The sequence below is a fragment of the Asparagus officinalis genome, chromosome 10 (genome assembly GCF_001876935.1).
Source record: "Asparagus officinalis chromosome 10, Aspof.V1, whole genome shotgun sequence".
NCBI lineage: Eukaryota > Viridiplantae > Streptophyta > Magnoliopsida > Asparagales > Asparagaceae > Asparagus > Asparagus officinalis.
The window spans coordinates 41,589,868-41,616,015 of NC_033803.1; the positions used below are offsets into that span (position 1 = coordinate 41,589,868).

The 26,148-nt window shown below is 38.5% G+C and overlaps 1 long non-coding RNA gene and 1 pseudogene across 1 annotated transcript; both read left to right on the forward strand.

Moving 5' to 3' along the window:
• LOC109825846 lies at positions 22,170-25,532 on the forward strand (annotated as a pseudogene).
• LOC109825847 lies at positions 23,985-24,255 on the forward strand. The gene is made up of 2 exons (XR_002243113.1): positions 23,985-24,048; positions 24,105-24,255. It is a non-coding gene; the product is annotated as an uncharacterized LOC109825847 (long non-coding RNA).

A 26,148-nucleotide genomic window follows, 5' to 3' on the forward strand; every position in this document is an offset into this window, starting at 1 on the left:
AATTCGATAAAGGTACAATATTAGAAACCTATTCTTATTAACACATTTAAATCTAACTAAATTTTTTCAATATACAGGCACGCTATTGTACATTTAAGGCAAAGATAACTACTATTTTGAATAGACTCGAGCCATGATTCTATACTTGCAAAGGCTGTAACAAGAAGGTAATAAAGATGTCAGTAAAGAGTGCCTGAATGATAAATGCCACAGAATCATTAATGACTCAGTACCAAGGTTAAGTAATATATCTTTTTTTATGGCATGAACATATTAAAATACAATATTAACTATCTCGGTTAAGTAATATATCTTTTTTTATGGCATGAACATATTAAAATACAATATTAACTATCTCTAGAAATCGACAATGAAAACTACACTTTTTTTATGGCATGAACATATTAAAATACAATATTAACTATCTCTAGAAATCGACAATGAAAACTACATGTATGTAGTTAATATTCTCATGGAAAATAGCACAGATAATGCAAGAGTAACACTGTTTGATACAACAAAAACTCTTATGGATGCACAACAGAAAAATTCATTACAAAAAAAGAGGTAATTCTTAACTCTATTTAAGTAATAATTTAGAAAATCAAAAAAAATCCATATATATTAAAATAACATTTGTTCTCGTTGAAACAATTAGAGTCTATATTTTCAGAAATTTATGTTGAACATTGAAAAACCGTTTAAATTCCTGATGAAGTTAGATGAAAAAACAAAAGATGAACGAGGCGAAGAAAATATAATAGCACAATAAATCTAACTCCAGCCTGATATTACAATCGATGTAGATGATGAAGATGCTACTCTATAATTGCTCAGGAAAAAGATAAATGTGGAGAAAGATTGATCTCAGTTCAATTAAAATATGAAACAAAAATAATAAAGGATAATATTCTTTTGATCGTTTTATATCATATCTTAATTTTTTAGTAGAATCAGGAATTTTTATAAGGGATTTTCATACAATATTATTAGTAGTTTTGTATGCTTATGTGATTGCTTTCATCACATAAAATTATACTATAGTTACCATTATTATTTACTTTTTGTCTTTTTATTACTGCTTTTGGATAATTATAGGTGTATTTCCCTGTCTTTTCTGTAATTGGTATGTTTTGTTCTTCAAATTTTATTATAAATTTTTGTATGGGATTGCTCTAATCTTACTGCTTTTTGAACAATTACTCTCTAATTGTAAAGTTCTACGATGCGTAATTGTTTAAAATCTTCATGTTTCTTCGAGTTCGTTCTAAATTTGTTTATAGGTTTGCTCTAATCTTACTGCTTTTGGACAATTACTCTCTTGCTGCAATGTTCTTCAATGCGTATTTGATTAAAATCTTCATGTTTCTTTGAGTTTCATTATAAATTTCTTTATGGGTTTGCTCAAATCCTACTGCTTTTTCAATAATGCATATTATTGTATATGTTGATTTTTATTATCTCATGTAAGAAGAGGTATCTCGGAACCATTCATTGTAATTTATTTTCATATGATTATTATGGTTTAGTAAAATTAGTTATTATAAAACATGAGCTTATAATGTCCCAATGTGTTGTGCAATTTTATTTTCAATGTAATAAGAAATATGGTTTCTTTTTTACTAGAATATTAGTTCATAATGATATTGCTATTCTTGCTTGACTCCATATTATATCTTGGGATTAGTAGAGTTTGGAATATGAAATAAAGTATTAATTTAACTTATTTTTTTTACTATTCTACTTGAAGATATTATTATGTCAATTCATATTTTTTTTCTTAAGAAACCAATTAAGATGTCCCAGTTAAGCTTATAATATCCAAAAATGTTGTGCAATTCTATTTTCAATGCAATAAGAAATGTGATTTCTTTATTGCTATAATTATAGTTCATAATGACAATTATAATATCCCAGTTAGGTACATTCATCTTAGTTTAGCTTAAAAATCCATTACATTGATTTTTAATAATATTTAAATAAAAATAATAGTAAATCTAATAATTCAATTTTACATATTTGAACTCAAGATGAATCTGACTTATTTATAGTAATAAAATAAATATAAAAAATATTTTTGATTATTTTAGCACCTGCATAAAAAAACTTAGTAACTCTAGAAAGATTTTGTTCTCCCCAAATAGCTCGGAAGACATTCTATTCTTTGGGTGAGATATACTTTAATTCTGATTCAATTATCTTCACATTGGAGTTCAATTAGATAATGTAGATAATGTTCTTTTCATCTATGCTCATTATTATTTTTATTTTGAATAAGGTTTTGCAAGCACAAAGGATTTGTCCAGAACCTAATTTCTCAATCCTTCATTCATGACTTTTACAGCCTCATTAACTCAGTGTTTCTGCATTTGTGACGTCTTCCTTCACATTTTATTTTATAGACTGTTTATGTCATCACTTATATTATTCAGTGAAATAGACTACAATTAAAGTCCTTCTTGTACAAATAAATGAGTTTAAAAATTGGCCTAATTTTGTGATAACTAAGCCTTAATCATTTGCAAGTAATGAATTTTAATGACAATCTAAGTTGATTAATCATTTTACGCATCATTTTATATTTCAATTGGATTCACAACTAAAAACTTAGGACCATGCTAATGTAGATTGAACCAATTTGTTTCATTAAAGATAAATCCTTCTAAATTTTTATTTGTTCTAAATTTTTTTGACTATTTTTGGATGGATTTTTACATTGCGCCTTAACAAATTAGTGTAACTATATGTTATGATTAACTCGCTGTGAGATATTTTTCTCTAATTTTTGATGATGTGAGCGGTAGTTTTGAAATTACTAACGATTTAGGATAATTTTGCAAATATCATAATTTAAGGGTATATATGCCAACAACCCGCTCCAAATTAGAAAGGCACCTCTAGTTTTTTAAACATTCAAATTTTATCATCAACTAATAGTTTTTAATAAAATGATAAACTATAGTTTAACTAAAATAATCTTTTTAAATTTTAAATTTAATCAGCATACCTTTAAATCTTTAATTTCTTCATAGACTAATAATTTGGATGCGGTGATAAATTTAGTTTAATAAGGGTAATCTTTCTGAATTTTAACTTTATTCACCATCATTAGATTGAGTAACAATGTAATGATCCAAAAAGCGCTCAGGGTAATATGGACCATGGGTAAGTTTTTCCCAAATTTATAATTTTATAAGGAGGCTTAATATATATGATAATTGCGGAATAATCATTTAAAGTGCGGAAATCATTAGATAAAATGATGTGAGATAATTTGTGATAATAAAGAACTGTTGATAACTGACGCATTGATGAGGAACATACTATCCATTAACTTCTAAACTTAATATTATTTGCATAAAAGTTATTCGATCTATAATGTTATTACTGTTGTGAATGACTTTGTGTTAGATTATCTATCTATACTATATATATATATTATATATATATATATAATATATATATATATATATATATATATAGTATATATATATATATATATATAATATATATATTATATATATATATATAATTATAACTAGTGAGAGAAGAGAGGATGAGACGAGAGAGAGAGAGCAGAGGAGAGAGAGAGGAGAGAAATATGGGTATGCTTGGTTTCCTACGCCAGTTTACGCTGCTCGACTAGTGAAATTTCCGCACAAAATGTGCTTTAGTGAGGTGTCAAATCCCCTCCACTCGTTCAAAATGTCGAGAACAAATCTCACATGGGTAGTGTGAAGTGGATGAGGATGTTGACACATCACTACCAAGCTACAAATTTGTTGCTTGGTACCAAGCATACTCATATTTCATAAATATAATATATTATATATATATATATATATATATTAATATAACTCAATAATTATTATATAATAATTTGTAATCTTATTTTGCTTCTTGAATTATTATTATGGTAAAGTCTAACAAAATTAAAGTTTTTTTAGTTCGGGAAAATCTCTCTTTGGACAACATTACCCTTGAATTTTCCAAATATCACATTATGATTCTATCCTAATTAATATAACTCTTTAAATAAATCTCAAATATATCTTGTTTGTTTGTTTGGGTCAGTAAATCCACTACTTTTATCTACATACTAAAGCTATTGGGGTGAGACTATGGCTTATCACTTTTCATGCTACAATATCCCCAGTAGCTTATGGTTAAAAGAAACAATAAGTAAATATATTTTTATTTACAAATCTAATATTTCAACTCAATTTGCTTTTAACTACACTACTTCAAAAATCGATCTCAAGTACATAATACTCCGCGGATTTGAAACTATACATAGCTCCACAATGTCAGTTCATTGTGGTTGAAAATAATAACAAATAAGTAAGATGTTTTTATCTATAAACACGATAAGTGTACCAAATTTTCTTTTAAGCCCACTTGGACAACCCACTTCAAAAATTCTCTCTCTCTAAATAGTTCGAACCCCCCTCTCTCCCCCTTTACTCTCCCTCTCTTCTTTAGGTATGATGATTTTTTTATTCTCTTTATCTTCTTCCTTTCTAAAATAGATTTGAGCAAAATTAATTTGTTGCAGAATACGAACAAAGCATAATTAGAGGTTATCCATGATGAGGTTGACCCTGTCTCTGTATACCCAATTCAAAAACCTCATTTGGATCATAATCCACATCATGTAATTTCCTCTCTATTTATAAGGGATCTAGGAGAACTCACCCCTAAAATCTAGCTTGTAGAGAAGAGAACTCAAATCCCTCATAAACCCTAATCAACTCACTCATATAACATATGTGAGACTAAATGAACCCTAACATACCACCACGCCTTCGATTCCGACGCCCACACGAGCTGACTTTGCATTAGTCTAGTCCTAGTAGAACATTGCAATCCTGACGTCACCACCCAATGCCGCTTGATTGCAACCAGAAGGTGGGTCTGCTCTACTACCATTTACAAAGGATCTAGGAAAAACCCCTAAAAGCTAGCTTGTAGAGGGAGTAAAGTCAACTCCTTTGCAAACCCACATGTTAAAGTAAGAGAGAGAGAGTCTTGGGTAAATTTCCCTTTGAGTTGAATATTTAGTGTGCACATATATTTATACAAGTAGAGGAGGGTGAGGTGTGTTCTCACAACCAGTGTAGGACTAAAAACCCACTACTAACACTATTATCAATACTATTATCAACAGCCCCCCTCAAGCTCATGTTGGATCAAATAAAGTGAGTTTGCGTATAAGAAACTGGAACCGATGAATAGGTAATGCCTTTGTGAAGAAATCTGCAAGCTCGTCGGCGGATGACACATGAGGAAGTAGAATTGTCTTATTCTTGATAACTTGTTGACGAATAAAATAAGCGTCGATCTCAATGTGTTTGGTCCTCTCATGAAATACTGAATTATTAACAATTTAGATGACACTCTTATTATCACAGTATAGAGGAGTAGGAGTTGAAATAGAAATACCAAAATCACTAAGAAGTCGACGAAGATGAATAATCTCTTTAGCTGTTGTGGACATTGCATGATATTCTGCCTCGGTGCTGGAAATAGCAATAACATCTTGTTTCTTACTCCATCAAGAAATTAGGGAATCACCAAGAAATATACAATAGCATGTGGTAGACTTCCTGATAGTGAGATCACCAGCCCAATCAGCATCAGAATATGCATAAAGCTCTAACTTGGATGTAGCAAAAAACAGAAGAGAGCGAGTGCTAGTACCCCAGATACCGAAGAATCCGTAATAAAGCAGCATAGTATACAGAACGTGGGGCACTAATAACTTGACCGACAATACCAACAACATGAGAGATATCTGGTCGAGAGATGCACAGATAGACCAATGGCCAACAAGATGTCGATATCGGGTAGGATCAGATAGAGGCTCACCATCAGAAGAGTGAAGTTTGACATTCTGTTGGAGTGGAGTATCGACAGTTGCATCGTCAGTTAGCTCAGCTCGATCTAGAATATCTAAGAGATACTTCTGTTGAGATAGTAGTACACCCTATGGGCCTTGAGAAATTTCTAAACCAAGAAAATACCAAAGAGATTCAATATCCTTCATGTGGAACTGTTGTTACAACTGAGATTTTGCGTACTGTATACCAGCCACATCATCACCTATAATGATCATATCATCTACAAATATGAGTAATAAAACTTTACCACATGATGTAGTGTGAACAAACAAAGAAGCATCTTGATGACTGTCACACCCCGCTTCCCAAAATACCGGGGAATCGGAACGTGAACAAGCCCGCGACGTATTAGATTGAGAAGAAATATATACTATCATTTTTTCTTTTCTTCTCAATCCAATATGCTAAGCGTCAAATATATAAATCTCAGTCACAGGTTCCCAATCACATTAGTAAGAATATAAAGATAACCCAGAATAAAAAAATAAACATATCATCAACAGATCCTCCCAGACATAAAATATGGGTTCAACATACCCTTACTACAACAACAGTTTAACTAGAAAATAAGAAATACATAGTCCATAATAAAAGGAAATACTAACAAAATAACCAAATTTGTCACCAACTAAAGAAACATACTGTAAGAGTGTTCTATCAGCTACTACAGAAAGAAAAGCACGTCTAGGCTTTAGTTTGTTCTTCCACTCCATCGAAAGGACATTCTGGCTGGGCATACACTGGCTCGGCTGTATCATCGAACTGAACCTGTTAGTCTCCTAAGTCTGACGTACACCAGAGAAAACAGGTGTACGTCAGCGTGTATGACACACGGCAAGATCTCACATGAACAAATAAAACGGTCTAATGACCCATGCTATAATAATAATGATACTAACAGGAAAGACAATGATACATACAACTGAAATCTAATAGTAACATACAGCTATGTGAATACAGTAACTGGGTCGAATACTAACCAACCTAAAACTTAGCGGTCCACATCTCACACAGAGTCAACGCTCCTGTCATCGGATAACTGGTTGTTCACAAATCCCCTACGTGCATCTAATACCGCTACACGAATCGGTCAGAGGATTACACGCAATCCGATTTTGGCCTGGTCCGAACTCAAGCAGAACTCGGGTGACTACACAAATTCACTGACTAAAGTGACTACACGAATTCACTTTAGCCCAACAAACCAACCCCAGTGACTACACGAATTCACTGGCGCGAGCCTGGAAGATACATCAACAGTCTTATCCGATCACATGAACACTGACTTCCCCATCACAACTCTTCTCGTTTTTCTAAGTTAACCATAATCCTCATTGGAAACTCAGGTTCACCGCCTAAACCAGTCAACACACTCACACATGTCACTAAGTTTGTTCATGACACACGAGGCCATTAAGTCATGAACTACTAAGGTTCTCAACACATCAACAAATCATGAATGTAGTATAGCATATTCAACATGATTATGCGGGTTTATGTAGCAGAAAAGAGAACTATAATAAACATGAAAAGCATAAACAAAATACTACAGCATGAATACATACGTAAGGAACTTCATCACTACTGGAATTCCAAACTCCTCATGCAAAATATCTGTACTTACATTTTTCTAAGATAATAATACGGTAAACTAGAAATCGATGTCGTTTTGTACCTGAAATGTCGCGCTCTATAACGATCAGTCATACTATCATAAGTAAAAATATTCTTTTTCCAAAATTATTCTTTAAAACTATTTTTCATCGTAACTAATTAAAATAAAAATATTCATATAATAAAATATATTAATTCCTTCCTACATGAAAAGTAATATTTTTCTATTTTATAAATTTCCCTTAATTAATTTCTTTTTGATAAAAATTTCGTAAATTCTAATTTTAACACATAACTTGTCATTTCATGTTCGTAATTTCTTAACGATACGAATAACAACATTATTAATCTAAATTTTTACCGTGCGCTCGCAATCAACATTCCACGCAGATATTCACAAATGTATATTAACCACAATAATAATTTAACTATATGCAATCATCATACTAACAACAATATTAACCATTAATTAACAACAAGGGTAAATGCGAGATCTTGCCTCGGGGCTTTTGTCGATCGCGTCGATGCTGACGCGCAAGACTACGGGTGAGGCGACAGCGACAAGTGGCTACACGGAGGTTGATGGTGGTCTAGGGGATGTCGAACGAGTCATCGGTGAGCGGAGGAGGAGGCGTTGGGCGTGGGCAATGGCGAGCTCAGGGTGGCGGAGCTGAAGGCGGTGACAGGGGGAAGGCGGAGCTCGGGCGGAGTTCTGGAATGTGGGGAGCTCGGTCGGAGGTGTAGGGGGCGGTGAGCTCAGTGGTCGGAGGGCGGTTGAAGGCATTTGTAGGGTGTAAATTTTGATCTCATGAAAACAGGGAACTTCGTTTGTATTGATAAGAACAACTTATTACAAACTAATAATCAAATGTTTACAACAGAAGCGGAGGGAATGCCCTCCTTGTTTAACGTGGGTTCCTCGGTGGCGATAGGACGCCTCGCTCGGTGCTCGTGCCGAGTCTGCTTCCCTTGGACGATCCAATCGAAGTTGCTGCCGGAGCTTTAGTTCTCAAATGAGGGAGCCTTTGGCAACCTTTGGGAGATTAGCCAGCAGAATATGCAACAGCCAATCCCCCCCTTCATGCTGGCTGAATATGGGTTTTAATAGGCAAGGGATGTCATGGGCCATCCCTTGATTCGTGGGATTTGACCACTAATAGAGGTGAGGGAGCCAGCCGTCCTAGCTGTGGGATATGACCACTTAGGGGGTCCTGTCAGCCGCCCTATTCTTGCTAGGTGAGGAGCGCCATGCTTTCTCCCTTAATTTGTGAAATTTGACCACTGATGGAGGTGAGGGAGCCAGCCGCCCTAGCTGTGGGATGTGACCACTTAGGGAGTCCTGTCAGCCGCCCTATTCTTGCTAGGTGAGGAGCGCCATGCTTTCTCCCTTGATTTGTGGGATTTGACCACTGATGTAACTGTTCCCATACTCCAAGCGGGCAATTGACAGTGAGCTGGCGAGTCTGCAGCTTGGGTCTGCAGGCGAGCTTAGGACTGCAGGCAGACTTGGGTCTGCAGGCGAGCTGGGTCTGTAGGCGAGCTCGAGTGTGCAGGCGAGCTTGTGACTGCAGGCAAACTTAGGTCTGCAGGCGAGCTTGCAAGCGAACTGGGTCTACAGGCAAGCTCAGGTGTGCAGGCAGACTTGGGTCTTGATCGTGCAGGCGAAATTCGAGCTGCAGGCGAGCTCCTGAGCATGGATCGAAGAATAGGCCGTAACTTTCAAACCGTAAGTCAAAATTGGACGAATTATATATGAAAATCACCTATCTCGACGAGATGGAGCCATCCGAACCGAGCCGATGGCTTCGGTTCGCTTCCTCCATTTCGCCAAATTCCTTACGGTTTGGGAGATATCTGCGTTTTCCCCTTTTTATCAGTGTTTTTCCCCTTTTTGCTATTTCGGGCGAGGTTTTAGCAGTTTTGTTCTGAACTTCTCTGATAAGAATTTAAAGGCATTTTTATTGCCTACAAGCTCACACTCAATTGTTACAACACTCACAACCCTAACTATACTATGTATGAAAATACTAAAAGCTCAAGTAAGTGTATGTAACAATGAGATAAATAAAACAAACTAAACTCAATATAAGTTTTAGCTTATGGAAATGAAAATCAAACAAATAAATAGCTAGATATGAGGGTTGCGGGTCGAGTTCAGGGGGAAGGGCGTCTGTGGTGTTGGAATTGGGGCGGTCGAGCGGTGTTGTAAGGGTCGGAGATGGGTTTTGAGGAAAGAAAATGAGAGATGAAGGGGAGAGAGAGAATTGCGTGAGAGAGGAAGAGAGTACCAGAGAGAGATGAAGTGAGTGATGGAGAGAGAGAAAGCTGAGGGATTATTTTAATGAGAGAGAGAGTACGTGATAGAGTGCTTGGGAGGACATGGGATGTAGGGTGAGTTGGTTGTACATTGTGCGGAGATGGGGAGTGATGTGGAGGTGATGGGGGTAATGTATTATTTAATTATTATAATTATTTAAAACAAAAATGCATCACAAAATTATTAAAATTTTACAAAAATTCAATTAAAAATAATTTAATTTATAATTAACCAAATAAATATAAAACCTGATTTTTAAATCATTAAAAATTCTAAGAAATGGTTAAAATATAACATTCTCTTTAAAAAATAATATTTAATGTTTTAATACTAGGAAAATTATTTAATTCAGTATCGAAAATTTATGGTTATTACATTCTACCCCTTAAAATAAATTTCATCCTCGGAATTAAAATAAGAATGATGCACAAGGATCCCAAGGACAGAAATATAGAACAAGAGATTCAATTCAACTCATATAGAGGAGGATTCAAAATAAATTACATGACCATAAGTAAGGAAAACGTAATGCAAGAATGATACAAGATAAGATACAAGATGTGACAGCTAAGATTCAGGAAACAGATGAGGGTATCGCTGTCGTATCTCAGACTCAGTTTCCCAAGTCGACTCTCCAGGAGAATTTGGGTGCCACATCACAAGAACAAGCGAAACGGTCTTGTTCCGGAGGGTCTTCTCCCTTTGGTCCAAAATCACCACAGGCTGCTGCTCGTATGTTAAATCGGATCGCACCTCAATCTCCGAGAAATCTACGACATGACTCGAATCTCCAACGTATTTTCGCAACTGAGAAATGTGGAATACGTTATGCACTCCAGCCAGGGCGGGTGGTAATGCAAGTCGGTACGCCACTTCTCCCACTCTCTCTAATACGTCGAAAGGTCACACATATCGCGGACTCAACTTCCCACGCCTTCCAAAGCGAATGCTGCCTCGGTTGGGGGAAATTTTGAGGAACACATGATCTCCTGGCTGAAACTCCAAGTGCCGACGCTTCACATCTGCCCAATGCTTGAATCTGTCCCGCGCTATGCGAAGTCGCTCCCGAATGATCCTAACTGCATCAACTGATTTATCAATCAACTCTGGCCCGAAAATCTCCCGCTCGCCAACATCATCCCAACTCAACAGAGAGCGGCACTTCCTCCCATACAATGCCGCAAAAGGGGCCATCCCAATGCTAGCCTGGAAGCTATTGTTGTATGCAAAGTCCACCAAATGTAGATGATCCTCCCATGACCCTTGAAAGTCAAGCATACAAGCTCTAAGCATATCCTCCAAAATCTGAATGGTCCTCTCTGACTGCCCATCGGTCTGGGGATGATAAGCTGTGCTGAAACTGAGACTGGTCACAAGACTCGCCTGCAAACTCTTCCAGAATTCTGAGGTAAATTGGGTATCGCGATCCGAAACGATGCACACTGGAACTCCGTGCAATCATACGATCTCCTGCAATACGAGAGATTTACTAACACTCTTGGAAAAACAACTCATTGAAATATATAGAGATAAATGTTTTACCTCCATGTATCTCTGAGTAAGATGCTCCGTCGACTGTCCCACTCGAAAAGGAATGAAGTGAGCCGATTTGGTTAATCGATCTACGATCACCCAAACAGCATCATTTTGTCTAGTGCTCCGAGGTAAGCCAGTGACGAAGTCTATGGTGATATGCTGCCACTTCCATTCCGGAATAGGCAATGGCTACAAAAGACCTGTGATGCGCTGATGCTCTGCCTTCACCTGCTGACATACAAGGCACTTAACCAAACTACGAGCCACATCTCTCTTCATACCACGCCACTAGTAATTTAGCTTTAGATTCTTATACATCTTCGTACCTCCAAGATGAATAGAATACGGTGAGCTATGAGCTTCTTGTAATAACTCCTCTCGAACATCTCCTCTTGGTACGCAGATACGACTCCCAAATCGTAAGGATCCGTCCTCATGAATAACAAATTCCGGCCGAAGACCAGCCACTGCTAACTCTCTGCACTTCTGAAGAAATGGGTCACCTGCTTGAGCTGCCTTGATTCGCTCGACCAGTGTCGATTGAATCTGAAGATTCATCAAGGAAGCGGTGACTCCTGGAAGAAGAACTTCTATACTTATATCCCTCACTTCTTGCTGAAGTTTCCACTAAGCCGTGAGGGTCATGATTGTCGGTAAACGACTCAAAGCATCTGGTACCACATTGACCTTGCCAGGATGATACTGAAGATCAATGTTGTAATCCGCCATCAGTTCTAACCATCGACGTTGCCTCATGTTGAGCTCCTTCTGAGTAAATATGTACTTCAAGCTCTTGTGGTCAGTGAACACCTTCACTTGCTCTCCCAACAGATAATGCCTCCAAAGCTTAAGAGCAAAAATCACAGCTGCCAACTCCAAGTCGTGGGTAGGATAATTCTGTTCATGCTTCTTCAACTGACGAGAAGCATATGCTACCACATGACCATCGTGCTGAAGAACGCATCCCAATCCTCTACCTGATGCGTCGCAAAACACCTCAAAGTTCCCTCTCTTATCTGGTATCGTCAAGACCGGAGCCGAAATCAGTCGAGACTTTAACTCCTCGAACGCCTGCTCACAAGCGTCAGACCAGATAAACTTAATATCCTTCCTCGTAAGTCGTGTCATCGGCTCCGCAATCTTTGAAAAATCTCTAATGAAGCGACGGTAGTAACCAGCTAATCCTAGGAAGCTCTTAATATCAGACACCGACTTAGGGATAGGCCAATCCTTCACTACAGATACCTTCTCCGGATCCACTGATATGCCGTCTCCTGACACCACGTGTCCCAGGAATGTTAGACGATCTAGCCAGAACTAACACTTACTATACTTGGCAAATAGCCGATGCTCTCTCAAGGTTTTCAACACGCACCGCAAATGCTCTGCATGCTCTGCTTCACTCTTAGAGTACACCAAGATATCATCAATAAAAACTTCCACAAACTTATCCAACACATCATAGAATACCAAATTCATCAGGTTCATGAATGACGTCGGCGCATTAGTCACACCAAACGGCATCACTAAGAATTCATAATGTCCATATCTCATCCGGAACGCAGTCTTGGGGACATCAGAATCCTTAACCTTCACCTGGTGATACCCGCTCCACAAATCTAGCTTAGAAAATATTATTGATCCTCCCAATTGATCGAAAATATCATCGATAAGGGGAAGTGGATACTTATTCTTCACTATCACCACATTCAACTCCCGGTAGTCGATGCACATCCGCTTGGATCCATCCTTCTTCCCTACAAGCAACACAGGTGCTCCCCAGGCCGATACACTGGGTCGTATCAAGCCTCTCTGCAAAAGATCATCCAGGTGCTCCCCAGGCCGATACACTGGGTCGTATCAAGCCTCTCTGCAAAAGATCATCCAACTGAGTACGAAGCTCAGCCAACTCGGTCGGGGGCATACGATAAGGAGTCTTGGAGATCAGAGCAACTCCAGGCTTCAAATCTATGGAAAACTCAATTGCCCGATCTGGTGGCAATCCGTAAATATCGTCGGGAAACACATCTTCAAATTCCCAAACTACAATTGGCTTCTCGGATTCCACTTGCATCGCAGCTAACGTCGGCTTCTTCGGTCTAGCTCTGAACTCCACAGGTCCGACCGATGTGCTGCCACTGGTGAACTCAAATCTCGGGTGATCTAGTATCTCAAATACTACGCTCCGACGATGATAATCAATGGTGGCAAAGAATGACCCCAACCAATCCATCCCAAATACTGCATTGAAGCTCGGCAAATCAATCACCAGAAAGTCTGCGAAGAGTTCCCTCCCACAGATGATTACATGGCATGCTTCATAACCACTAGATGCTACTAAGACACCACTGCCCGTGTTGATATTCCAGCCCATAGTCAGAGAAGCTATAGGAAGAGAGTGGGCACTCGCAAATCGACGGGACAAGAAACAATGGGAGGCTCCAGAATCAAAGAGTGATAAAGCATGAACGAAAGAAACAAGAACCTTGCCTATTATAGGAGGATGTAAATATAACTAACTTAGTATTCTTAAACAATCCTATCATAGTATCATTATGTAATAAGAAAATTCATATGAAATTAAGACCAAGATAAACAATTCTTACCAGTGATAACTTGATCATTTGCCTCAGCTTCTATGGCTGACATCATGAACATCTGTCGCTGAGGATGCTGCCTGTGTGCTTCCTGATAAAGCTGCTGTTATGGAGGAAGAGGCCCTGCTCGAGGATAGGATATGTGCTGAGGCTGTGCTGCCGAGACTGCCGAACTGGAGGTGGGGGAAAACGGGCCTGCTGTTTCTGAGGACAGTCTCGGCTAATATGACCGGGGGACCCGCAGCTAAAGCATAGATGAAGACGCCTGGGGCAATCCTGCTGAGTATGACCAGGGTAGCTACAATAGGAACACCTCACCAAAGACTAGTTCTGAGACTGCACTCCAGGACATTGATAAGGGTGAGCCTGATGGAATGGCTGACGTTGAGAATGCTGCTGTCTCTGCGGGTTCTGCTGCTGCTGTCTCGGAGGGGGACGCTCGACATTCCGGGTCGGAGCTGCTGGTGTCCTGCTCTGAATCAAGTGTGAATCTTCTGGTTCCTTCTGCATGCTCTCAATCTCACGTGCTGCATCCAATACGGCATCGTGAGTCGCGAGAGCCCTACCAGCCAAAGCCAATTTGATATACTTGTCCAGACCTTTCTGGAACTGGTGCTTCCTAATAGTGGGGTCTGTGACCAAGTGAGGATCGTATCGGCTCAAAGAAGAAAACTCGGACTCGTACTCATCGACTGATCGACCCCCCTGCTTGAGCTCGACAAATCTACGCAGGAGCTCATCTCGGGCCGACTGAGGAAAATACTTCCTATTGAAGCGATCCGTGAACGTCTCCCACAGAATCGGCCTCTCTAGGTGTGTCTTCTCAGCAGCCCACCAGATTCTAGCTGTATCCGTGAGCTGAACATCCATGAGATCTACCCACTCTGTAGGGGGAATACGAGTCACCGTAAGGATAGTCTCCGTGACCTTGAGGAACTCCTCTGCTGCTAAAGGTCCCTAGGCACTAGAGAAAGAAGGAGGCCGCATATACCGAAACTCTCTAACACGAGGCTCCGAGCGAGGGGGATGCTGGTGTTGAGGCTCCTGCTGTAACTGCTGGTTCATCACCAGCCCCTGAATCATAGCTAAAAGCTGCTGCGGATCTACGTCAGGCATCTGACCACTGCTACTGGATGTATTACCATTACTACGAGTACCCACCATAGTTCTGAAGAAAACGAGGATCAAAAGAAAAACTAGGGTTAAAATCAAACAATATATTTGGAAAATAGGAACTAAAAATAGTTATTAAGATAATAGTATAAGAACTTAATTGTAGTCTTACGGATGGAGAATGATATGTATTTGAATTGTCCAATACATTCTTACTAACGGGAACTCGGGACCGTGACCTGCATGGGCCACCACTAAAACCTATCATGCCCTACTTCCCAAAATACCGGGGAATCAGAACGTGAACAAGCCCGCGACGTATTAGATTGAGAAGAAATATATACTATCATTTTTTCTTTTCTTCTCAATCCAATACGCTAAGCGTCAAATATATAAATCTCAGTCACAGGTCCCCGATCACATTAGTAAGAATATAAAGACAACCCAGAATAAAAAAATAAACATATCATCAACAGATCCTCCCAGACATAAAATATGGGTTCAACATACCCTTACTACAACAGTTCAACTAGAAAATAAGAAATACATAGTCCATAATAAAAGGAAATATTAACAAAATAACCAAATTTGTCACCAACTAAAGAAAAATACTGTAAGAGTGTTCTATCAGCTACTACAGAAAGAAAAACACGTCTAGGCTTCAGTTTGTTCTTCCACTCCATCGGAAGGACATTCTGGCTGGGCATACACTGGCTCGGCTCTTCAGTTTGTTCTTCCACTCCATCGGAAGGACATTCTGGCTGGGCATACACTGGCTCGGCTGCATCATTGAACTGAACCTGTTCGTCTCCTAAGTCTGACGCACACCAGAGAAAACAGGTGTACGTCAGTGTGTATGACACACGACAAGATCCCACATGAACAAATAAAACGGTCTAATGACCCATGCTATAATAATAATGATACTAACAGGAAAGACAATGATACATGCAACTGAAATCTAATAGTAACATACAGTTATGTGAATACAGTAACTGGCTCGAATACTAACCAACCTAAAACTCAGCGGTCCACATCTCACACAGAGTCAACGCTCCTGTCATCTGATAACTAGCTATTCACAAATCCCCTACGTTCATCCAATACCGCTATACGAATCGGTCAGATGACTACACGCAATCCGATTTCGGCCTGGTCCAAACTCAAGCAAAACTCGGGTGACTACACAAATTCACTGACTAAAGTGACTACACGAATTCACTTTAGCCTAACAAACCAACCCCAGTGACTACACGAATTCACTGGCGCGAGCTTGGAAGATACATCAACAGTCTTATCCGATCACATGAACACTAACTTCCCCATCACAACTCTTCTCGTTTTTCTAAGTTAACCATAATCCTCATTGGAAACTCAGGTTCACCGCCTAAACCAGTCAACACACTCACACATGCCACTAAGTTTGTTCATGACGCACGAGGCCACTAAGTCATCAACTACTAAGGTTCTCAACACATCAACAAATCATGAATGTAGTATAGCATATTCAACATGATTATGCAGGTTTATGTAGCAGAAAAGAGAACTATAATAAACATGAAAGGCATAAACAAAATACTACAGCGTGAATACATACGTAAGGAACTTCATCACTACTGGAATTCCAAACTCCTCATGCAAAATATCTGTACTTACATTTTTCTAAGATAATAATACGGTAAACTAGAAATCGATGTCGTTTTGTACCTGAAATATCGCGTTCTACAATGATCAGTCATACTATCATAAGTAAAAATATTCTTTTTCCAAAATTATTCTTTAAAACTATTTTTCGTCATAACTAATTAAAATAAAAATATTCATATAATAAAATATATTAATTCCTTCCTGCATGAAAAGTAATATTTTTCTATTTTATAAATTTCCCTTAATTAATTTCTTTTTGATAAAAATTTCGTAAATTCTAATTTTAACACATAACTTGTCATTTCATGTTCGTAATTTCTTAACGATACGAATAACAACATTATTAATCTAAATTTTTACCGTGCGCTCGCAATCAACATTCCACGCAGATATTCACAAATGTATATTAACCACAATAATAATTTAACTATATGCAATCATCATACTAACAACAATATTAACCATTAATTAACAACAAGGGTAAATGCGAGATCTTGCCTCGGGGCTTTTGTCGATCGCGTCGATGCTGACGCGCAAGACTTTTCGAGGACTACAAGCGACGGGTGGTTGGCGTGTCGACAGACTGGAAAAGAAGATGGGAAGGTTGGGGTTCTCGGTGGCGCGTGATTGAGGTCGACGGAGTGGGGTGGGATGTTGGCGGCAAGGAGGTGCTGCGGAGGTTAAAGCGGTTGAGGGGCTGTGTCGAGGGGTTGGTGCCGGAGGAAGGAAAGCGTGTCGATAGAGAGGAGGGGCAAGTTGGTTTGGAGGCGGCGCGGCGCAAAGCTCAGGGTGAGTGAGCTGAAGGCGGTGACAGGGGGAAGGCGGAGCTCGCGGAGTTCTGGAATGAGGGGAGCGCGAGGAGTTCTGGAATGAGGGGAGCTCGCGTCAGAGGTGAAGGGGCGCTGAGCTCAGTGGTCGGAGGTGGTGAGGGCGTTCGGGTGACGGGTCGGGGCTGAACGCGGCGGGATCAGCGAGAGGAGAAGCGAACTCGAGGAGCGTGTGGTTGCTTGGAGGGTGTTTGGTCAGCTGCGTTGGCGTCGTGTTCGGGGGAACGCACGGCTGGGGATCGTCGCGTGACCAGGGCTTTGGCAGTCGCGAGGGCTGCGGGTCGAGTTCAGGGGGAAGGGCGTCGGTGGTGTTGGAGTTGGGGCGGTCGAGCGGTGTTGTAAGGGTCGGAGATGGGTTTTGAGGAAAGAAAATGAGAGATGAAGGGGAGAGAGAGAATTGCGTGAGAGAGGAAGAGAGTACCAGAGAGAGATGGAGTGATGGAGAGAGAGAAAGCTGAGGGATTATTTTAATGAGAGAGAGAGAGTACGTGATAGAGTGATTGGGAGGATGTGGGATGTGGGGTGAGTTGGTTGTACATTGTGCGAAGATGGGTAGTGATGTGGAGGTGATGGGGGTAATATAATATTTAATTATTATAATTATTTAAAACAAAAATGCATCACAAAATTATTAAAATTTTACAAAAATTCAATTAAAAATAATTTAATTTATAATTAACCAAATAAATATAAAACCTGATTTTTAAATCATTAAAAATTCTAAGAAATGGTTAAAATATAACATTCTCTTTAAAAAATAAGATTTAATGTTTTAATACTAGGAAAATTATTTAATTCAGTATCGAAAAATTATGGTTATTACAATGACTTTCCATAAAATCCGCCTTGAGCATGACATCGCGAAAGCACTCAAACCAAGTGCAGGGTGCCTGCTTGAGACCATAAACAGCATGACGAAGGAGACATACATGTCCCGAAGGAATATTGGACCATGGAGGCGGTTGTATATATACTGTCTCAGATAAAGAGCCATGGAGAAAAGCATTTTTGACATCTATCTGGTATAACAGCTAACGATGAGCATCAGCGACCACAAGAAGAGTACGAACGGTGGGCATCTGAGCAACAAGAGCAAATGTCTCCTCATAATCAATACATTGTTGCTGAGTAAAACCTCAAGCCACTAAACGAGCTTTCCGACGTTCAATGGTACAATCAGAATAATACTTGACCTTATAAACCCATTTACTGCCAACTAAAGAGATGCCAGGGGGACAAGAAATAACATCTCAGGTATGTGTTTGCAGAAATGGCTGAAATTCCTCAACCATAGCCTATCGCCACACTGGAAATTAAACGAACTTTTGAAAAGACTTTGGCTCAACTGTAGTATGAATGGCAGTAAGAAAATTATGAAAGATAGATGAATAGGAAGTAACCGAAGCATACCGTGTAGGCATGATATGTGGACGTTTGCCTTGACAAAGAGCAAGATGAACCTCAGGCGGGGAGATGCTAGCACAGGTGCATGGAGGTTAACAATATTTTCTGAAGTGGATGTTGTGACTACGGGATAGGGATCAGATGCTGAAAGAGAAGGCTCGGGTGAGAGAGAGTCAACAAAAGGAGATGGAGAGATTTCAGAGAACTGAGGTAAGGAAGTGGGTGATGCAGCTGGCGGAGAGCACGATCAGTAGTGTGAAGGAAATTAAAATCATCGGAAGCGGAATAAAATGGAGAATCCTTTTCGAACTGAACGTCTCGAGATATATAAACTTGACGAAATGCGTGATCATAACAATGATAACCTCGATGTTCTGAACAAATTCCTAAATAGACACAGAGAACAGCTCTGGGAGATAATTTATCATGTTCGTGAGATGGCAGAAGAACGAAACAGCAATAACAAAAAACGCGGAGTAGATCATAATAGGGAGGATGAGTATAAACACGACTATGAGGAGTAGCACCAAAAAGAGAGCTAGATGGAGTGATATTAATGGCATGAGTAACAGTGAGAATGGCCTCAGCCCAAAACAACGAGGAACAAAGTAAGAAATGAGCATGGATCCAGCGGTATCGAGAATATGATGATATTTGCGTTCAACAATTCCATTTTGCTCATGAGTGTAAAGACATGACTGTTGAAAGATAGTCCCATGAGAGGACATGAAAGAGCTCATGGTAGAGGATAGGTACTCTTTGGCACAGTCAGAACAAAAAACTTTAATACGAGCTTGCTACTGAGTGAAGATCATCGCAGTGAAGGCTTGATAAGAAGCAAGTACGTTAGAGCGATTTTTAAGTAGGTAGACTCATGTATAATGAGAGAAATTATCGATAAAACTAATATAATATAAGTAGCCAGATGAAGAATGCAGAGGAGCTGGCCCCCAGATATCAGAATAGACCAAATCAAATAAGGAAGTGGAAACAGATGTACCGGTTAGAAACGGTAGAGCAGTGAATTTAGGCAATTTACAACCAGTACATGACTCAATGTGAGAATGAGAGGATACAGGACCAAGTACTCCGGACTGGATAAGACTTTTCAGCCTTTTATGAGACACATGACCAAGTCATCTATGCCACAAATTTGCGGAAAGCGAGGTAGAGGATTTTGGACTTACAGAAGCAATAAGAGAATGTGGACGTATGGACTCTGGAAGATAAAGATATTCTAGAAAATACAGTTTATGTCTCCTCCGGCTAGCCCCATCAGTCTTGTCCGTCTGTGGATTCTACACAATACAAGTATCAGAAGAAAATGAGACAAGTAGGCCATCCATACATAAGGAGCTAACAGAAATTAAATTCAAACAAATAGCAATGACCAAAAACTATCAAAGTGAAACCGATGAATAAATTTTACTAAGGAAATAATAAAAATATATAATCATGGTATTTAGTTACGTGTATTATATGTGCATAAAACCTAGTTAAAAGTAAAAAACAACTTGCATATAAAAGTTACAAGCAAAACCAAACAGTGTGTTAGTACAAATTGTAAACTTTACATTGAACCAAGCCATTGCAGCCGTAGTTGCATGGAGTGACAGTTGCACTATTTCAGTTGCATGCAAGTGATAATTGTATGCTTAAATAATTCCCCAAATCACATAAATTTTAAATAAGTCCCCCAAAACCATAAGTTCTCTTATATAAGTTCACTAAATTAAAATTTGTTGACTTAACTATAATTTAACTAAACTATATTAATCTCACTATTTTTTTCATCATCTTTCCAAGATTGTTGTGCAACCAAGACTTTATCAACTAATAGCAAGAAGGTGAAAAATGCAAAGAGACGAGTTTCAAAAAACAAAAATCTACGAAAGAGGAAGCAAAGCATGCGAGATTTATGGAATTTACTTAACTTGGAGTTAATAGTTTTTAATTCGATGTGACTTATTTGAGAGAACTTATAGATATGAAGAACTTATGTAAAAATTGATGAGACGTGAGAGTACTTATATATTTAAAAATCTACTCCTCTATACTTATAGGAGGATTCACTATTCATGCTACAGTAAATTATTGTAGCATTATTGCTGTAGCACAAATAGAATATTGTATCACTTTAAAAATTAATGTAGCAATTACAAAGTATATTGTGACATTTAAAAAAGAATTACTGTAGCAGAAACAAAAAAAGGACGGGTTGTGCTTTGCACGGGATGCACACTAGTATACTTATACGCTGGGATAGAAAAAAAAGAGTATACTTAAAAACCAGGTCAGATTTGGGGATCAAAAAAAAAAAGGAAAAAAGGAAAAAAAAATCCATCATAGAAGCCGAACTCAGAACTAGGGGTGAAAGCACACCAAATATTTAATAAACAATTCGCTTAATATTCGTTCAGATATTAGGTCAAATACGACCCGGCGGTTCATTTAATGGTAAATGAATAATTTTCAGTATTCGACTTATAAACAAATAGAATTTAAATAAATGTATATTCAACTCGGCTGATTATTAACTATTTGATTATTTTTTATATGTTAATCTTATTAATTAAACTTGTTGTATATATTACCCATCAAATTTTTTATTATAACTTCAGCCCGCTGTATAAGTAGTCGTGTTAGAGGGACCTAGGGCTTTCGTCGTCACTGAGTTTCCACTTTCCGCCCTCCTCCAAAACTTATAGCCTGTTTGGATGGAGGGTAGAGAGGGGGAAGGGAAGGAAAATTTTATTTTAATCTTGTTTGGGAGTTTCATTTAGGAGGGTAGAGGAGGGGAATGGAGGGAAAATTTGGCCCAAATTCTTACACCCCTAATTGGGGTGTAATGGAAAGGAAGGTAAGGAAGGGGAATTTTTTCCCTTCCTTCTCTTTCCTAAGCTTGTTTGGATTTGTAAGGGGTGAAGGGAAGTTAAGGGAAACTAGGTGAGAGAATGGAAGGGAAGGGAGTTCCCTTCCCCTTAGTTACACCCCAATTTGAGGGGTAACAAATTTTATACTATTAGGGGGTGAACCAAGGGGAACTATGGTAAATAACTTCACCTCCTAAATGTTCTCAAACAAGATGAATAGAGGTGAATGGTTCCCCTAACTTCCCTTCACACTTATTCCCCTCAATTCAAACAAGCCCTAAGTAAACTCCCAAACACCCCATTAGACAAAATCAAAACCCTGTATAAAGCGTAAAATCTCCTCATCACCCAATCATTTCTGCCCTCTCTCTCTCTCTCTCTGTTCGCGCTGCAGCAAGAAAGAGAAAAAGGCTATTTTTCTCAGCAAAGCTCTCAAGATCTTCGTCTCTCTTTGAGATTACTGATTACTGCTCATCTAACCAATTTCTTTGCAGGGTCTTTGATTATTTAATATTTATTAACCAATTTCTTTGCAGGATCTTACACACCTGTCTCCTCTGAGAAGATGAGGCCGAGAATGAGATCTCGGGCCCCGCTTCGAGAAGTCGGATCCACAGTTTTCATCCCTCCTCTTCGATCCTCTTCTCTTCCGAATCCGCTGTCGAGACAGAGCAGTGTAAGTTTCAGTTTTCATCCCTCCTCTTCGATCCTCTTCTCTTCCGAATCCGCTGTCGAGACAGAGCAGTGTAAGTTTCATCTTTCTTTTCAGTGAATTCTCATTTTCTTCTTCCGAATCCGCTGTCGAGACAGAGCAGTGTAAGTTTCATCTTTCTTTTCAGTGAATTCTCATTTTCTCTGTATTTGGGATTATGGGTTTTGTTTGTTTCGTGTTTTGGAGGGAACTCGTGGGTTTTTAGGATTAACCGCAGGACTTTGTTCAGTTTTATCTGGCATCTTTAGTAGCGAGAGAAATTTAAAGAAAGTAAGGATCTTGAGATCTATTCTTTCATTGTTATTCTCCAAGAACTTATACTTTTCTATAATTGGGTTTATGAGTTTTGTTCCTTTTAATGTTTTTTGGAGGGTTTTTCCCTGAAATTTTAGGATTTTTATCAATAGGGTTTTGTTGGGTTATTGATTAGTTTCAGATATTCTTGAAATTTCCCCTTCTACTATTCTTAGGTAATTAAATTCTTGAACGCTTAAAATATTACGTACTTCAGGAATCTAATCTGTTCATTTCTTGATAAAAATTACAGGCTGACAGATTCATACCAGATCGATCTGCTATGGACTTCGACTACGCCCACTATGCCCTAACACAATCAAGAAAAGAAAAGGGAAACAACTCATCAGCAACTGCATCCCCATCCAAAGAAGCCTACAGAAAACTCCTAGCCGAGACCCTCCTCAACAACCGAACCCGAATCCTAGCCTTCAAGAGCAAACCCCCAACCCCTACTGATGGCTTCTTATCGGGTACAACATCTGACCCGTTAACCTCCTCCTCTCACCTAACCGAAGCGAAACAAAGAAGATACATTTCTCAGACTGCAGAGAGGACATTGGATGCTCCTGATCTTGTTGATGATTATTACCTTAATCTTCTTGATTGGGGAAGTAGCAACGTGCTCTCGATTGCACTTGGAAATACTGTGTATTTGTTGAATGCTTCGAATGGATCGTCATCTAAGCTTGTGACAATTGATGAGGATGTTGGTCCTGTGACTAGTGTTAGCTGGGCTCCTGATGGCCAGCATATTGCTGTGGGGCTTAATAATTCTCATATTCAGTTGTGGGATTCGACCAACAGTCGACTGGTTAGTACTCTTTTCTCTTTGTATTTTGCTTTCGATTAGTCTCGGTAAATTCTTTGAGAATTGGTAGATTTAAGTTGTTGTTGCTCTGCACTTCAAGTTTGCAAAAACGGGTTATTTGAAAAGTTCATTTTGTGAGCCTATCTAATTTTCCAATTAACGAGTAATCGCTTGCATCATCTAGGATTTGGATACTTTGTACTGCAATTAGGTAAATAAGAGATCAGTTTTTTGATCATAACTGTTTATTACTTGTATGATTATAACTTTTACTCGAAGTGGACATAGAATCAGTCATCTACATTTTAGATAATTATGATTTTGTCACTTTTACTCGAAGTGGACATAGAATCAGTCATCTACATTTTAGATAATTATGATTTTGTCAATGTGGTATTAGGAGGTGACTCAAATTTGCAATTTTAGATAATTATGATTTTGTCAATGTGGTATTAGGAGGTGACTCAAATTTGCAATCATATGGATTTGGATTCTGCGGAATCCACTTAGGCCATAGCTAATCTTGATTATCCTGCAATTTCAGGAATGAATCACATTCATCAATATTTTATTTGGTAGTAATGATTGGAAGAAAAATGTTACTGAAAAACAAAACTTGCAATTTATATGTGGATTTGGATTCCCTCCAACTTATTCAATTAAACTTATTTTGATTTATTGCTTCTAGAATAGACTACTGACATCGGAGTATTTTTTTACTGCGATTTCTACATCTAAGAACATTGAAACGAGTCCACAGATCTCGGGTCGGCTCTCTCGCCTGGAACAACAACATCCTAACAACCGGAGGAATGGATGGAAAAATCGTAAACAACGATGTCAGAATCCTATCACACGCTATCCAAACTTACCGAGGACACACCCAGGAAGTCTGCGGCCTTAAATGGTCAGGCTCAGGCCAGCAACTCGCTAGCGGAGGCAATGACAACCTCCTCCATATCTGGGACCTCTCAATGTCATCCTCAACTCCACCTCCAAACCCAAATCAATATGTCCATCGCTTAGAAGATCACATGGCAGCGGTCAAAGCCCTAGCTTGGTGCCCATTTCAAAGCAACTTACTAGCTTCAGGTGGAGGTGGAAGTGATCGATGCATAAAATTTTGGAACACTCGCACTGGGGCTTTGTTTGAATTCGATAAATACTGGGTCTCAGGTTTGCTCGCTGCTTTGGAATAAAAATGAGAGGGAGTTGTTGAGCTCTAATGGGTTTAAAAACCAGTTGATGCTTTGGAAGTATCCTTCGATGGTTAAGATGGCAGAGTTGACTGGGCATACTTCCAGGGTTTTGTTTATGGCTCAGAGTCCTGATGGATGCACTGTCGCTTCGGCAGCTGGAGATGAGACATTGAGATTTTGGAATGTTTTTGAAGCTCCTGAAGTTGCTAAGGGGAACTCAGTACCCTTCAATAGTTACAATCATATTAGGTAAAAAAAAGTTTTCTTAATTCAATTTTTCTTAATTCAAATTTGCTGCATTGTGCAGGGATTGCGCTCAAATTTTGCTTAAGTCTCACTCAGCTGCACCTGAGAGTAAATTGAGAGCAGTGTACAAGAAATATTCGAGCATTGAAGTCGGAAATTTGGCATTGAATCAACCAGCACTGAAGATGTTAGAGGAGTTGAAGGCTTCATCAGCTTCATTTTGAATGGTTAATTGCTTTTTTATGGAGGAAGGGAAAGTCATCTATTGATGATAAGGGAGGTTATTGCGTTTGTTTTTGTGCTCATACTCTTGTCTAAGGGGTAAAAGAACCTCTGTAATGGAATCAAGCAGTTGTAGTTTTTGATATCTATTAAGTATTTGTTTTAGATAGAGAGAATATTGGTTGAATTGCTTGTTGAAAAATTGATAGTCTTTTTTAAACACAGCTACTTTCAGATAATCTGCAGGTAAACTCTAAACAAATTCGAGTCACATTTTCATTTCATTTTTATCTGAGATACAACCTAATTTATTGGTGATTCTAGCATTGCTTTTCAATATAATTTTTTTTTTTCAAATGATTAGTGAGTTGCTTGCTGCATTGGTCTCTTTGAATACAGGAAACTGCAACTAAGTTTGAGTCCTTTCCTTACTGTCTATCATTTTGAACAGAACTCATGTAACTTTTACTCCTGGAACAGAATTTATGCATAAATCTTGTGTACCCCATTCATGGACTGTACACATAAACTTTATAGAATAACTTGTTAAAATAAATGGAAAAGAAAAGGAAATTTGAGGAAACTGACACATAAAATTAAGAAAAAGAAATTAAGACGTTAGTAGGAGAAACAATTGAAACAATTAATACATGATTTTCTGCATTAATGCATCATTTTTTGCATCATAATTAAAACTATTGGAAATCTTTTATTGGTCAAGGTATAGATAAGTTTTATAAACTATTGTAAAAAAAATTAGAAAAGGGATTCGGCAGTAACCCGCGCAGAAAGTTAAGAGAGAAATGAACAAAGATATTAGGAGAAACAAAGTTAAC